This window comes from Mauremys reevesii, linkage group 14, assembly GCF_016161935.1.
Source record: "Mauremys reevesii isolate NIE-2019 linkage group 14, ASM1616193v1, whole genome shotgun sequence".
NCBI classification, from domain to species: Eukaryota; Metazoa; Chordata; order Testudines; family Geoemydidae; genus Mauremys; species Mauremys reevesii.
Genome location: NC_052636.1, coordinates 25,181,663 through 25,196,705, shown reverse-complemented (window position 1 = coordinate 25,196,705; position 15,043 = coordinate 25,181,663). Strand labels below are relative to the sequence as shown.

The 15,043-nt window shown below is 47.3% G+C and overlaps 1 pseudogene; it reads right to left on the bottom strand.

The window, feature by feature from the left end:
• LOC120381563 overlaps positions 1–15,043 on the bottom strand; it is a 250,910-nt pseudogene that overhangs the window by 40,000 nt on the left and 195,867 nt on the right.

Below are 15,043 nucleotides of genomic sequence, written 5' to 3'. Positions count from 1 at the left end.
GGAGCAGGGAGGTTGTGTGATAAATTCCATCCAACTCCCCTTTGATACAAGCCAAGGGGTGTCTCACCCTCCACAATCTCCTTGGGAGGGCCAAACAAGGGATGTTTTCCACTGCCGAGGAGACCCAGCCAGGGACTGATGTGCTGGAGATATGTTGGGAAAAGGGACTGTCTGAATTGCCAAGGCAGGAAGCAGACAATCTACAGCAACGTCATTAACCACAAACACTCTAGCCATGCTCCAGCCAGTGGGGAAATGGGCAGGAGCTCTGGCTGTTCAGCCATGGCCCACGTACAGAGCTGCACAGCAGTGAGTGTGCTGGGGAAGCTGGTCCGAGTGAACAATTGGAAATGACCCTTCAGTGAGAACAGAACCGGAGTGTAGAAAGGCCCCATGTGGTAAGTGGTTGTGGCTGAGGCCTTAGGGAGCTGGGTTAGAAGCCACAGGGTGGTTCTGTGCAGGTTTGATTCTTGCCAGCTAGGCAAGGCTGCTGTGTGGTGTCTCCATGGCTGCACTTTCAGTGATGCAGGTTTCTCTCCCCTATTGTTCCCTGGGCATCCTACTAGATTGCCAGCTGCTTTTCAACTGCAGAGTGGAGACTATGTGTGTGTGGGGAGAGACAGTGTGTGTGTTGGGGAAGTGAGTGTGTTGAGGTAGGTAGGAGTGGATCATTATTATCCCTACTTGAAGAGGGAGAAGCTAAGGCTGAGAAAGGAGAATTGACTTGTCTTAGGTCACACAGCCAGTCAGTGGCAGAGTTGGGAATAGGACCCAAGACCTCTGATTTTCAAACTAACCATCAGATCTTGAATTTCAGACATTGAATGACCTGAATAAAGTGCTCTCAGATGAGCTCCAGACCAACAACAGTGCACAGGAATTATTCAGCAAGTATTTGAGGAGAACTGCAATGTCATAGAGAATCATGAGCTGCTCAGAGACTATTAATGTAGAGAAGCAGCAAAATTCATCAAACATAGAACTGGTTCTGACTTATTTCCTTGGTCTTAAAAGAGACCAACAAGGATCTGAGTTTCCTCCCTGTCAATAACCCCCTGCTCAGCCAATCAGGGTAGAGACTGAGGACGGGAGGCTGAGGTTCTCACCAGAGAGCCCAAAGGATGGCCCAGGTCACTGGTGGGGATCACTGCCCGAGCACTATTTCAGCCCCACATTTTTGGGTGGACCTCCCACAGTGGGACCTGCAGAGCACTGCCCGCCACACAACCACACACACCTCCCTCCCTCCCGGTGTTGTGAGCAGAACAGGAGAAAGGACAAAAGAAGCAAGAGATGAAGAGAAAGGAGGGAGGGATGGAGGAAAAGGTGAAAGAAAAAGGACAAATCCTAATGTCCCCAGTGATTCTAAGAGACAAAATCTCAGGTGCGCAATAAAATTCTGCCTTCTTAAGCTCCTGTTTTCCATGCCTAGAATTCAACTGTCACCAGATGGATTAGACTGAACAGGTTTCAAACCTCCAGGAGGCTCTTACCTTCTAAACAGGGACGGCTGTTTTCTAGTAAAAATCACTGAAAGGGAAGGAGAAAACTCGAAAGAGGTTCCTCCTGGCGCTCACGTCCGTGAACCCGAATACTCTCTCAGTCCTCAGAGAGAGACCTGGAGAAGGAGAGTTGCTGGAGCAAAGCCACAGGGGTCTCTGAGGTTTCCCTGGCCCCTCGCCCCTGTCCTGCCTGGCTGATGTCAGCATCTCTCTGTGAGGTCACCACCTCCCCACCGCCTTTGACCAATAGGCTGAGGTCCTGCAAAAGGCCTTTGTGATGTCACTGCCACACCCCTCCTTGCTGTGCCAATGTCCTGCCCCTGGCCAGGCACTTTGGAGGTTTGAGCTGCTCCTGTGGATCACCCCACTCAGGAGCGTTCGTTCTAGGCAGCAAGCCGGCTAGACAGGAAACATCAGGCGCTGCTCCCAAAGCTACACTCAGTTTTTCAGATATTAGTCGACTTTATGGCCAGAAGAGACCATTAGAGCATGTAATCTGACCCCTGCATATCACAGGCCTCCTGTATGACACAATAGCAGATGAGGAGGGCTGATGAGGCGAGGCAGGTGAGCCGGCAGCACGGGAGGCTGAGGAGGCGAGTGAGGGGGGGCTGGTGCGCCGGCAGCAGGGGACTGAGGAGACGAGCTATGCATCAGTGGCTGTCCTGTTCTGCTGATCTGGTGTGGCTCCCAGCCCGTCTCGAAGGGTTGCAGCTGTCTGGAGGTGCTGCCTTCCACGCCTTCCTCAGTCCCACCTCATTCACTCAACAGGGCAACTGATTACCAAGTGAGGGGAAGATCTTATTCTACTTCTAGCAAAAATACATTTTCCTTTTACCTTAATTATACTACCTTAGGGGCCCGCTATATTACCAAGGTTCAATGCCACCGTTTTGGGGCAGGAGGGTTTGTTTCCACGGGGCGGGTGGCGCTTCGGGGGGATTGTTTCAGGGAGGGGCTCAGTGGCGCTGGTGTTCAGTGAGGCCGGGGGGGTTTCATCCCTCAGCTGTTTTCTTTGGAGTAATATTGCCCTCGCTGCTTTACGAGTTGTGCAGGCCTAGACTAAACCACAGACTCTGGACTCAGCATTCAAGTATCCTGCAGTCTGAACTTCGCATCTGATACATTCAGTGGTGAGCTGGAGCCGGTTCGCGCGATCCAGTTGTTAAATTTAGCAGCCATTTTAGAACCAGTTGTTCCAGGACAACCAGTTCTATAAGGGCTGCTAAATTTCACAAAAGCTCCAGCCCAAGCTCTCCTGCTCCGCCCCCTTTCCCCTCCCCCTGCCCTGCTTCCCTTGAATCAGATGTTCGCGGGAAGCCTGAACAAGCAGCAGGCAGGCAGGTAACCTGGGAGGCGAGGCTCCTGCCCGGGCTCCGCGGCGGGGCTCCTGCCGCCCTGGGGTCCGGGCGGCGCGGGCTCCTGCCACGGTCCGGGGTCCAGGTGGCGGGGCTCCTGCCACCGGTCCGGGGCGCGGCGGGGCTCCTGCCGGTCCGGGGTCCGGGCGGCGGGGCTCCTGGTGGGGCGCAGCGGGGCTCAGCTCCTGCCCGGCGTCCGGGCCCCAGCCGCAGTTTAAAAAAAAAAGGGCGTCAAGGAACGGGAGGGGGCAACGGTTCCCTCCTCAGAGGAGGGAACCGGTTGTTATGATTTTGGCAGCTCATCACTGGATACATTCCCTCATTGGCTACCATTGTTTGGCCAGCAGGAAGTGCTTCTTGTCCAACAAGGCAGCCAGCTTGGGATCCGCAGGCATGGAAGGGCTCTGACGGAATCTGATGTTTCTCTCTGTGCTTCATCTAACTTTGGATCCAAATGGTAAAAGACAGTTGTGCCCAATTTAATCATGGCGTCCGTCAGGAGTGTGACCAATGCCACTTAACTAGGAGCAGGTTCTAAAAATAGTTTACCTGGGCCACAGGTCACCACAGCTTCCATCTCAGAGGTGAAAATCAACCACTAGTACCTGCAATTTCTACCTGAGCTCTTGTCAAATCTTTGACCTTACTTGGAGTAATTTACACTTCTCTGGCGTAGAAGACCAACCGCACAACAGATCAGTAGCGACAGTGAGGTACAACTCCCCCTACTGTGCCCTTTTATTTCTTTAATCTGGTGGCACAGATTTAAATTAGGGACTAAATTCAGGTGCGGTTTAGAATCCCTGTACGACACCAAATGTCAGGTCTCTATTAAAAATAGGTATCTTTCTGCAGCTATATCACATTCAACACGGATTTCATTTTCTACACATTTGCAGCATCTCCCAGGGGTGAGCTGAAGAGAAAAGTCACTTCCATGTTTCCCATCTCTACCTAGCTAGGGATTGTATTTGCCAAATAATAGGCAACATGCAGCTAATGGGGAAGGAGATCTCTTCAGGAGCCACTCCCTGCGGGGCCTGGGCCACAACGGCTTTGGGAGCCCAATGCATGGGCACTTTGTTTAGTTACAAGTTATTTCTGAGGAATCCTCTTCCCAGCCCTTTAGAAAAAATACTGACCTAACCAACTGCACAACAGGGGGACTGGGATGATGATGGGGTAAATCAGAGGGCTTCCCTTATTCCCCATCTTATTCTGTTGTTACAGAGGGTGAAATGACGTTTTCCCCATCCCTGCCCTGTTCCTGCTCTCTTATAGTTCAATATATTTTAAATGAGAAAAATGGTAGTATAAATATCTGCTCTGCAGCACAACCTGAACCAACATCAGAGCAACTGGGAGTGAAACAACTTCTTCCCCAAGAGTGAACTCGATGACTAAGAATTGCTGTGAAATGGGGGAACAGTATAACCGTGATGCTCAGGGTTTGTTAAGACTAGGAACAGTGATGGAGTTTAGGTCAGGTCAAGGGGAAAACTAATGCCAACCCCTGCACCTGGGCTGCATCTGCTCTACAACTATAATTGTCTTGTTACACCAAGATCACTAACTTGAGCAGCCAACGCCATGTGCAGCCCTAGTGAATGTCAGGCACAGGTAGCTTTAGCCTCAGTGTAGCTTGTTGGAATCAAACCTCTCTCCCCCCACCTGGAGCTGACAAACATTCCTGGCTGGAGGGGGACACACTCCTTCGACTCAAAAGGAAAGGAGTTGATAGAAAAGATCACAGGACTGACCCCAAAGAAGGGTGAGCTGCAAAAGGCAGAAGCAGGCAACTGATCTGGTGGAGCTGAGACACCACGGTGAAGATGGTGCAAAAATCACTATGTGGGAATTAGCAAATGTGATTAAAAAGAAAAAAGCTTTCTCCAGCCCTAGTCAAGGGATTTATTACAGTTCTCTCTCATGTGGACTCTCTGATGTCTGATAAGGGCAGAGCGTTGATTGAAGCTTTTCCCGCACTCAGCGCACGTGTAGGGCGTCTCCCCTGTGTGGATTCTCCGATGTCTGATAAGGGTTGAGCTCTGTCTGAAGCTTTTCCCGCACTCATGGCATGTGTAGGGCGTCTCTCCTGTGTGGATTCTCCGATGTCTGCTAAGGCGTGAGCTCCGACTGAAGCTTTTCCCACACTCAGAGCACGTGTAGGGCTTCTCCCCTGTGTGGATTCTCCTGTGTGCGCTCAGGGCAAAGCTCTGCTTGAAGCTTTTCCCACATTCAGAGCACGTGTAAGGCGTCTCCCCAGTGTGGATTCTCTCATGTCTGATAAGGTGAGACCTCCGCCCAAAGCTATTCCCGCACTCAGAGCACGTGTAGGGCTTCTCCCCTGTGTGGATTCTCTGATGTGTGATAAGGGCAGAGCTCTGACTAAAGCTTTTCCCGCACTCAGAGCACGTGTAGGGCGTCTCTCCTGTGTGGATTCTCTCATGTCTGATAAGGTGAGAGCTCCCATTGAAGCTTTTCCCGCACTCATGGCACATGTAGCGTCTCTCTTCCAAGTTGATTCTGTTGCGTGGAATAAGGTCTGAGTGGCTACTGTAGTTTTCCTCTGGCCTCTGTTGAGTCTCACAGGCTTTTGTGTTTTCTGGAAGTGCACAACTCCTGGAAACATTCCCTTTGGATCTTCCTGATAACATCCAATGTGGATCTACTTGCACAGTGTCTTCCTGCTGGGGTTTCTCCTCCTCCTTCTCACTCACCATCCCCTCGCCGGATGGGAGACAGAGAGAATCCAGACATAGGTCACTCCCTGTGCCTGAGAAAAAGGGAATGTCAGAGAGAGGAGTGGAAAAAGGGATGAACAAACCAAAATATATGTGGGAGAGATCAAACCTATCAGGAGATCATTTTCCCCAAACCCTTCCACAGAAAAGAGAGGAAGGCATCAGTTCTGGATCCTCATTGCACCATAACTCTCAGGGAAAGTGAGATCGGGGAGGGACCTGCTGCCAGTTGTCAGTCAGGGTAGGAGGGAAGCCATGAGTGACATCTGCCATAATGATTCCACATCTGCAGGGAACAATCCTGAACTTGGAGAGCTCACAAGGTCTTTGTAGGGCATCCCAAATGTTTCCTGCATTCCTAAGCAGTTGTTGAGTTGTTTAACTGATTCCTCACCTGCGAAGGCAGCTCTTGGGAGCACTTCTTTCTCAGAGCCCTGGAGGTCCGGGACCCACGGCTCTTCCTCGTTCAGCTGCGAGATCACATCAGGTTTGGAAATTGGATACCCTACTGCAGGGAAAGAAAACAAGGGAGGTCAGTGGAATTGGTGGGATACTTGTCACAAAGAATAGTCCATAGTTTTAACCCCCATCTCATTTTTAGGCAGTAACATCTGTAGCCCTCAGGATTCATCTGCTTGCCTGCATCAATATCTCTTTTCTTATAAGTACAGTATTGTGATAGGTTTATTAATTCCTATTACAAATATGTTTAGCTGTACTGCAAGAAACCTACAGGCCAAAAACCTGCATTTTAAGCTAAAGCAAAGTTAGCATAGCTATATCCTGTGCCCTTTTACCCAGAAAAGGAACTGTTTTTCCTATACCCAAATAAAGTGCCTACGCTTAGGTCTAAGACCCTTTACCTAGACCAACAGACAATGAAGAATAGCAAAGGATTTTTCAAAGTTGTACTCACAGACTTAACAAGTACCCACAAGTGCGCAGATACCTGCCATCCACACACACACACATAGTAGCCTATGGAGTAAGCGTACCTAACATTTCTATGGGAAGACTGAAATTTGGGCATAAGAGGAAGGATTTCCAGCATTTATTTCTATAAAAGAGGTAACCTACCTCACTATGGTATCCCGCCCCACCTTGACCTCCTCCTTCTTCACTACACTTCACCATCTTCACTGGTGAGGCCTCATTTGGAGTACTGTGTCCAGTTTTGGGCCCACACTACAAGAAGGATGTGGATAAATTGGAGAGAGTCCAGCGGAGGGCAACAAAAATGATTAGGGGTTGAAGCACATGACTTAGGAGGAGAGGCTGAGGGAACTGGGATTGTTTAGTCTGCAGAAGAGAAGAATGAGGGGGGATTTGATAGCTACTTTCAACTACCTGAAAGGGGGTTCCAAGGAGGATGGATCTAGACTGTTCTCAGTGGTTGAAGATGACAGAACAAGGAGTAATGGTCTCAAGTTGCAGAGGGGGAGGTTTAGGTTGGACATTAGGATAAACTTTTTCACTAGTAGGGTGATGAAGAACTGGAATGGGTTACCTAGGGAGGTAGTGGAATCTCCTTCCTTAGAGGTTTTTAAGGTCAGGCTTGACAAAGCCCTGGCTGGGATGATTTAGTTGGGTTTGGTCCTGCTTTGAGCAGGGGGTTGGACTAGATGACCTCCTGAGGTCCCTTCCAACCCTGAGATTCTATGATTCTATGAACTACGTATTCATGCTATCCATCTACAACAGCTATTAACCAGTAATAGACTGCACTTATTTTCTTTTCAAACTTTAAGTTCAAAAGGGACTCGGCTAATCTTGGTCTCTCTAAATGTTATTTTAGTTTGTGTATCAGATTATTTAGTTGAGCTAAAAAATAAATTCTAAAGTAGCTTTGACAGCTCTTTGCATTAGTTTCCTCTGCAAGGGGTGTGAAACCGGAACCGCCAGAGGTGAGGCCAACACCAATTTATCAAAACGGGGTGAATATTAACCAAAGTTTGCAGCACATAATATTGTATCATCATATGTATCTCTTGTAAAACAGGTAGAATTACAGAGTTACAATTATCAGAGGGGTAGCCGTGTTAGTCTGGATCTGTAAAAGCAACAAAGAATCCTGTGGCACCTTATAGACTAACAGACGTTCTGCAGCATGAGCTTTCGTGGGTGAATACCCACTTCTTCAGGTGAATACCCACTTCTTGCATCTGAAGAAGTGGGTATTCACCACAACTCATGCTGCAGAACGTCTGTTAGTCTATATGCCACAGGATTCTTTGTTGCTAGAGTTAATTGTATTACTGTTATTCAATTTACTCACTATTTCATTGAGTTTAATAAAAAGTCGTTATGACTATATCTGTCTCCGTGTGAGCTTCCTGTCATACCCGAAAGGTCCCTTTATCAATTCTGTGGAACCCGATTGAAACACGAACTTTTATCTTCTGATCAAACAAATTGAGCCTAAACCCATATTAATTAATATAAATGATTAAGTATTATTAATTAATTAATATAACTAAAACAAATTAAAGTTGATTAATCAAATCAACATTACTCACACACCCCAAATAAGACTACATCCCAAGGCCATCTTCCTTGGCTCAAAGTGGCCGGAGAGTTACTATTATAACAAATCATATTCACTACCTTAGTGCCTAACGACCAACTAACAGTGGGTCCCCATTGTGCTAGGCAAAGTGCAAACAGAGAACTGTAGATGGCCCATGCTCTGAAGAATTTACCATCTAAATCAGGGGTAGGCAACCTGCGGCAGCTGATTTTCAGTGGCACTCACACTGCCTGGGTCCTGGCCCTGGTCCAAGGGGGGGGCTCTGCATTTTAATTTAATTTTAAATTAAGCTTCTTAAACATTTTAAAAACCTTATTTACTTTACTTACAACAATAGTTTAGTTCTATATTATAGACTTATAGAAAGAGACAGTCTAAAAACATTAAAATGTGTTACTGGCACACGGAACCTTAAATTAGAGTGAATAAATGAAGACTCAGCACAACACTGCTGAAAGGTTGCCGACCCCTGATCTAAATAGACAAGACAGACACAGAATGGGGGAAGGGCTAGAACCGACTGTTAGAATAGAGATATTCAGGCCTGCCTGTAAAGCCTAGACTTTAAGAACGTAGGGTATTTTTATCACTTTGTCTAGCTAAGAATCAAAATCACAGTCTGCCTGTGAATGGGCCTTCTCTCACTAGGATAGTCTTAGGCCTTGTTCTTAGGCTAAGGCCTTTGGCTCAGCACCAGGGGCAGCCATAAGCTGTGAAGCGAAGGGTCACATCCTGACATCCCAAACCAGTCACACTGAAATAAGGTGCTATTGGGCTGTTAGGAAGGCGATCCTGTCGATAGCGCCCATCAGCACCAGATAAAGAAACAGATCTTAAGACGGTTAAAGAAAACTTAGTCTGACAGCAGCCTGTCTGGCAATAAATCGCTTCTCAATGGTTGTGGTTGTGAAACCCTCATTTCTGTATTGTTCTATCTTTATGGCCACCACTTTTACCTTGTTAATCAGTCTGGTTCTCTAATTGTTTCTGTCTGCTGCATAATTAATTTTTCTAGGTGTAAGTTCATTAGGGCAGTGGAATATGCTTGCTTGGAAATAACCCCAATAAACATCGCATTATCTGTGCTTCAGACTTCTGGTCTTTCACTGCTTGCTGTCTGCGTGACAAGAACCAGGAAAGTGGGAGGGTGAAGGGAAAACCCTCTAACAAATGGACATGACCTGATAACCAAGAGATAAGCCTTTAAGGAAGGTTTTAATACACTTTGGAACGGATCAGGGATTCCCATGAGGACTGAGAGGGAGCGATGGTAAACACATTTAGATCCTTTTCTTGTTTTATATCTTTTCCCCATAAGGTTGAACCTCTGGCACTGTCATGGATCCATAGGATCTGTGCAATGCCCTGGCTTTTAAACAGTCCTTGGGAGGTGCCTCTTGAGTGCACTAGACCCCCAAGGGCTCCCACTCTTCCACAAGGACAGGCCACTTAGCTTCAACATCTGAGACTGAGCCACTTCCTGGGTGCCCTTCCTGCACACTCCTCTCCACTTCTTCCCATTACTCTCAGCCAGCACCACCTGCCGGCACCTTGGGAGAGTCTTGTGTTCCCTCCTCGTCTCTCACTACCTCATCCCTCCCTGCTGCTTCTTAGCTCTAACCCTGCACACACCCTCCCCATGTCCTGACACCCCAGAATTATCTACTCCCCCCTTCTCCTCCCCTCCCACAGCTCTGTTCTCCCTTCACCTGTGGGGTCCTGAATGGCAACATTATACGCTCTCCTATCGAAAGAGGAGCTCATCTGACTGTCACACAAGCCATGCATGAGTCATACACCTATTTACTCAATTTAGAATTCTACAGGAGGTATATTTTCCTCTTAAAATGAGGGAAAGGCATGAAAGCTACAGTTATTCATGTAGCCAATAAGGACACATTAAATGCAATTTTAAAATGACTGACGGCACCAAAAAGGCACATGTCCAAAAATGATTCTAGTGGGTGGGAGATAAGGCAAATAAAGGGGGGGCAAGGAAACTTGTCAAAACTTGTATGATGAATAAAGGTATAAAGTTATTACTGCTCAGGTTCTTCAGAGACCCCACAGCTTCTAATAACCCAGGGGACAGGACTCCTTACCCAGCGAGGTCACCGTCTCATAGTTCTCCTGCATGACACCCCTGTAGAGGGCTCTCTGAGCGGGGTCCAGCAGAGCCCCCTCACCCCTGGTGAAATACACAGCCACCTCCTCGAAGGTCACCGGCCCCTGAAAGAGCAAGAGTCCAACACTCAGGACCTGCTGCCCCACCCACAACCCCACTATTCAGGAACAGCAGCACCAGGAAATGGAAGCTCGGGAGGCACATGTTAACAGAGTCCCACCCCACCTTGGCTAGAACAGCCAGGCGGCATCAGAGGGTGGAAAGAGAGAACCTTTGTGTCTCCCAGCTGACAGGAGGCAGCGTCTTCACATTTATCACATACCTACTAGCCAGAGCTTAATATAGGAGATGGCGCTGTCTCTGGACCCTGCTGGTGGCTCCTGGTAGGAATCCCAACACTCTCCAAATAAAATATATGGAAGAAAGGGAAGTCAATAGTAAAGAATAGAAGGTCAGAATTAGAAAGTTGGCAAGGGAAGCTATCAGAGATCAATGACCAATTTATGAAAATAAGAAGGAAGTTTTTAAAAAGTATATTAAGTACAAAATTAATCCTAACAATGGAAGTGGCAAATTACTAGATGGAAATGGCAGAATTATCAAAATAATGTAGAAGAGGTAAAAGTGTTCAATAAATATTTCTCTCCTGGATTTGGAGAAAACGGATGATGTAAGTCATATAAGACGTTGAGGATGACAGTCTTTCCATTCCAACAATAACTCACGAGGATGTTGAACAGCAGCTATTACAGTTAGACATGTTTAAATAAGTAGGTCCAGATAACTTGTATCCAAGAGTTTTGAAAGCCCTGGTGGAGAAGTGTGATGGACTTTTAATGGTGATTATAATTAGGACTTAGAACACTGGGAAATTCAGAAGACTGGAATAAAGCTAATGCTGTGCCAATATTTTAAAAGTGTAAAGAGATGACCCAGCTAATTATGAGAGTGTTAGTCTGATACTGGTCAAGATAATGGAGCAGCGAATATGGATTTAATTAATAAAGAATGAAAGGAGGGTAATGTAATTAGTACCAATTAACAAAGGTTCAGAGACAACAGATCCAATCAAACTAACTGGATATCCTTATTGGATGAGATTAAAAGTTTGGTTGCAACTAATAGTATTGATGTAATATACCTAGACTTCTGTAAGGCGTATGACTTGGTTCAGCACAACATTTTGACTAGAAAACTAGAAAGATACAAAATGAACACAACATACATTAAATAGATTAAAAACTATGATTGTAAATGGGAACCATGGTGGAGTAGATTTATTTCTAGGGGTTCCCACAAGGATTGGTTCTTGGCCTGTGTTATTTAACATTCTTATCAATGACCTAGAAGAGAATATAAAATCATCACTGATAAAGTTTGCAGTTGCCACAAAGATCGGGCTTGGTGGTAACTAATGAAATGTCAGTAGGTTCAGCACTGGGAGTCTGGGAAGTTTTCCCAGCCCTGGCTGGAGGGTTATTTCCTGTTCCACAAAGAGGAAGTTCCATTCCCAACACCTTTGCCTTGAAATTAGGCCCTGACACTACACCCCACATTAAGCATAGTGGTATGATTATCAAATGATTAGGACATAATTATGATGCATTTTGTGCAAGATGCATCATGTTCAGTGTCATTGAAAAGTTATGATTTGCTGAAAATGATTGTTCCATTTGTGTGCATGTATCATGTTTGTATCTGAAGTTATGGATATTGACTCTGTATCTGTATTTCAAATGTGCTTACTCTGGGTAACAGTCTCAACGAGCCTTTCAGGTACAACAAAGAAGCCAGACAGAGCTGATGGCTCATCAACAAAGACAATGGACCATGGAAGAGCTGAGCCTTCTTGTGAATGTTTCAGCCAGCCTATGAGTCATGGCTACTATGACTCAGCAGGACATGCTAGTGCATGTGACCAGACCATTTGACACTAAACTCCATTTTGGTACCTGTATTTTTCCACAAACTGGACTGGGAACTGAGTTTGGAACAAAGGGGTCCCGCCATATGGAAAGGCTACATAAGGTGGGATGTGACATCATTTCTTGGCTTCATTCCCCACACAAGAGAACTCCTGGAAACACCTGAGGAACAAAGACTGAACTGGGGGAAGTGCTGGTCCCAGGGTAAAGAGATTTCTAGCTTGTGTATGGAAACTTGGTGGACTGCTTCTATCATCAGTCAGGGTGAGAAATTGCTAATTCAAATTCTATCCATCTAGTATGTTAGGCTTTTTTGAGTTTTTGGTCATTTGCTAAGTCATCTGCTTTGATCTGTTTGCTAACACTTATCGCTGGGAAATTGGCTGTTGTCGTCTGTCTCTCCTTGAGTGGCTCAGGTAAAGCACTCAGGTAGCTTAGTTGGGTGTATGGCGCCAGCTGCTGTCGTGTTGGGTGATAACAGGCCTGGAGAGGCTGGCGGAATCTCCAGCAAAGCAGTGTGAGAAGGTGTGATGGAGTAGGGGCTGTCTGTGTGGGAGATGGCAGAGCCGGGGATTACTTTAGGTGAGAGACAAGTGCTCAGCCTGTAACCTGAGCCAGGGAGCAGGGAGGGGTGTCAACACCTTTGCCCGGGAAGGTGGACAAAGGAAGGGGCCGGCTGGAGGGAGGGGAGTTTAGTTTAGGTTTTGGGCTGGGTGGTTGGAATTTAGGGGATTAAGCTTCCTGGACCCAGAGGGGCTTGATTGAGGGGTCCTGGCTGTGCCTCCAAGCTCTGCTGTAACCTGCATTCCTGTTGTCCATTAAACCTTCTGTTTTACTGGCTGGCTGAGAGTCACTGTGAGTCCCAGGAAGAAGGGTGCAGGACCAGATTCCCCCACTCTCCGTGACAGAAGGGCCAGCCCAGCTTGAGGGTTAGAGGGCACAGCGGTTCCCAGAAGCTCCCCAGACTGCACCCCGGGGTGACAACCCATCACACCCTAGAGTACACAAGTCTCAGCAGGTTTTCACATCCTTTCCTCCCATTCCGCACCTAGATAGTTCCTGCCTCCCACCCTCCTATACATTTACTGCTCCTCTCCTCCAAGCAGAACCCACCACCAGCTCCTGAGAATCCCTTACCTGAGCCAGCTCCATTGCAGCCATTCCCTTCCCGCTGGAAGGAGGGGATGATTTGGGGCAAAATGTGGACGTTATTCTGTAGCCTGCCAGGCGAGAAGGGCAATGTGAGAGAATTCAGACAGGGTTTCTGTCCTTTCCACATGTCGTTTCCCCCAGCATTGTTCCTGCTAATGGACATTCCAGGTTCTGCCACACTGTGAAGCACAGTGACCTTATCCCAGTTCAGGCCTAGCCCCCTCCCACCAGGGTGTAACCCTCCGAGACATGGTGAAACCCTCCCAGCAGCAGAGTCTCTCTGTTACACTTATCAAGTTTGTGGACGATACCAAGCTGGGATGGGTTGCAAGTGCTTTGGAGGACAGAATTAAAATTCAAAATGATCTGGACAAACTGGAGAAATGGTCTGAAGTAAACAGGATGAAATTCAATAAGGACAAATGCAAAGTACTCCACTTAGGAAGGAACAATCACTTACACGCATGTAAGATAGGAAATGACTGCCCAGGAAGAAGCACTGCAGAAACGGATCTGGGAGTCACAGTGGATCTAAGCTAAACATGAGTCAACAATGTTACACTGTTGCAAAAAAGCAAGTATAATTCTAAGATGTATTAGCAGCAGTATTGTAAGCAAGACACGAGAAGTAATTCTGCCGCTTTACTCCGCTGATTAGGCCTCAACTGGAAATGTTTGCCCAGTTCTGGGTGCCACATTTCAGGAAAGATGTGGAAAAATTGGAGAAAGTCCAGAGAAGAGCAACAAAAATGATTAAAGGTCTAGAGAACATGACCTATGAGGGAAGAATGAAAAAATTGTGTTTGTTTAGTCTGGAGAAGTGAAGACTGAGAGGGGACATGATCAGCTTTCAAGTACATAAAAGGTCATTTCAAGGAGGAAGGAGAAAAATTGTTCTTCTTAACCTCTGCAGACAGGATAAAAAGCAATGGGCTTAAATTGCAGCAAGGAAGGTTTAGGTTGGACATTAGGAATAACTCCCTAACTGTCAGGGTGGTTAAGCACTGGAATAAATTGCCTAGAGAGGTTGTGGAATCTCCATCATTGGGGATTCAGAAAGAAAAAGGTTGAGAACCCTTGGAATAAGGGATCATCTGTCACGAAGGTGAGCTCACCTGCATGGCAAGATATATGGGATCACCCAAGGGGATTGTCTGTGATTCCATGTTAATGCTGTTACAGTGCCTGAAGCGTTTACACTGGATACTTGGTTGGTGAAATCTCCATACAGACCTCACACCCAATTTGGGGTTTGTTCCCTGCTTCTTACCAGTCTGCCTGAGGCTGCTGCTCGTGCTCTCGAGTCACTGAAGACAGCATTACAGAGAGGGGCTGTGACTTCCCATGGTCAGTAAACAGGTCTGTGACAGAGCCAGGAACAGACCCTGTTAATGCCAGAGCCCCGTCACCCGCAGCTTGGAAAGGCCCCCCGAGCACACTGTATTAGGCTGCAGGAAGAGGTGTGCGGGGACTGCAGCTGAGCTGCCCTGCCAAGACAGCTTGTGCATCCCTGGACAAACCACCTCGCTGGGGGGGTGTCCCCTGGGTCAGGAGAAGTCAGTGTCCAGTCCTGTGGGGCTGCGCTCCTGGCTCATACCTCCAGCACTCACTGCTGCCCCTCCCTTACCAGCTGCACTGTTCAGCCAGCCCCAGGCCTCTGTGAGGTCACTTCTGCCCGCCCCACCTCAAACCTTCAAACTGGGACATGGT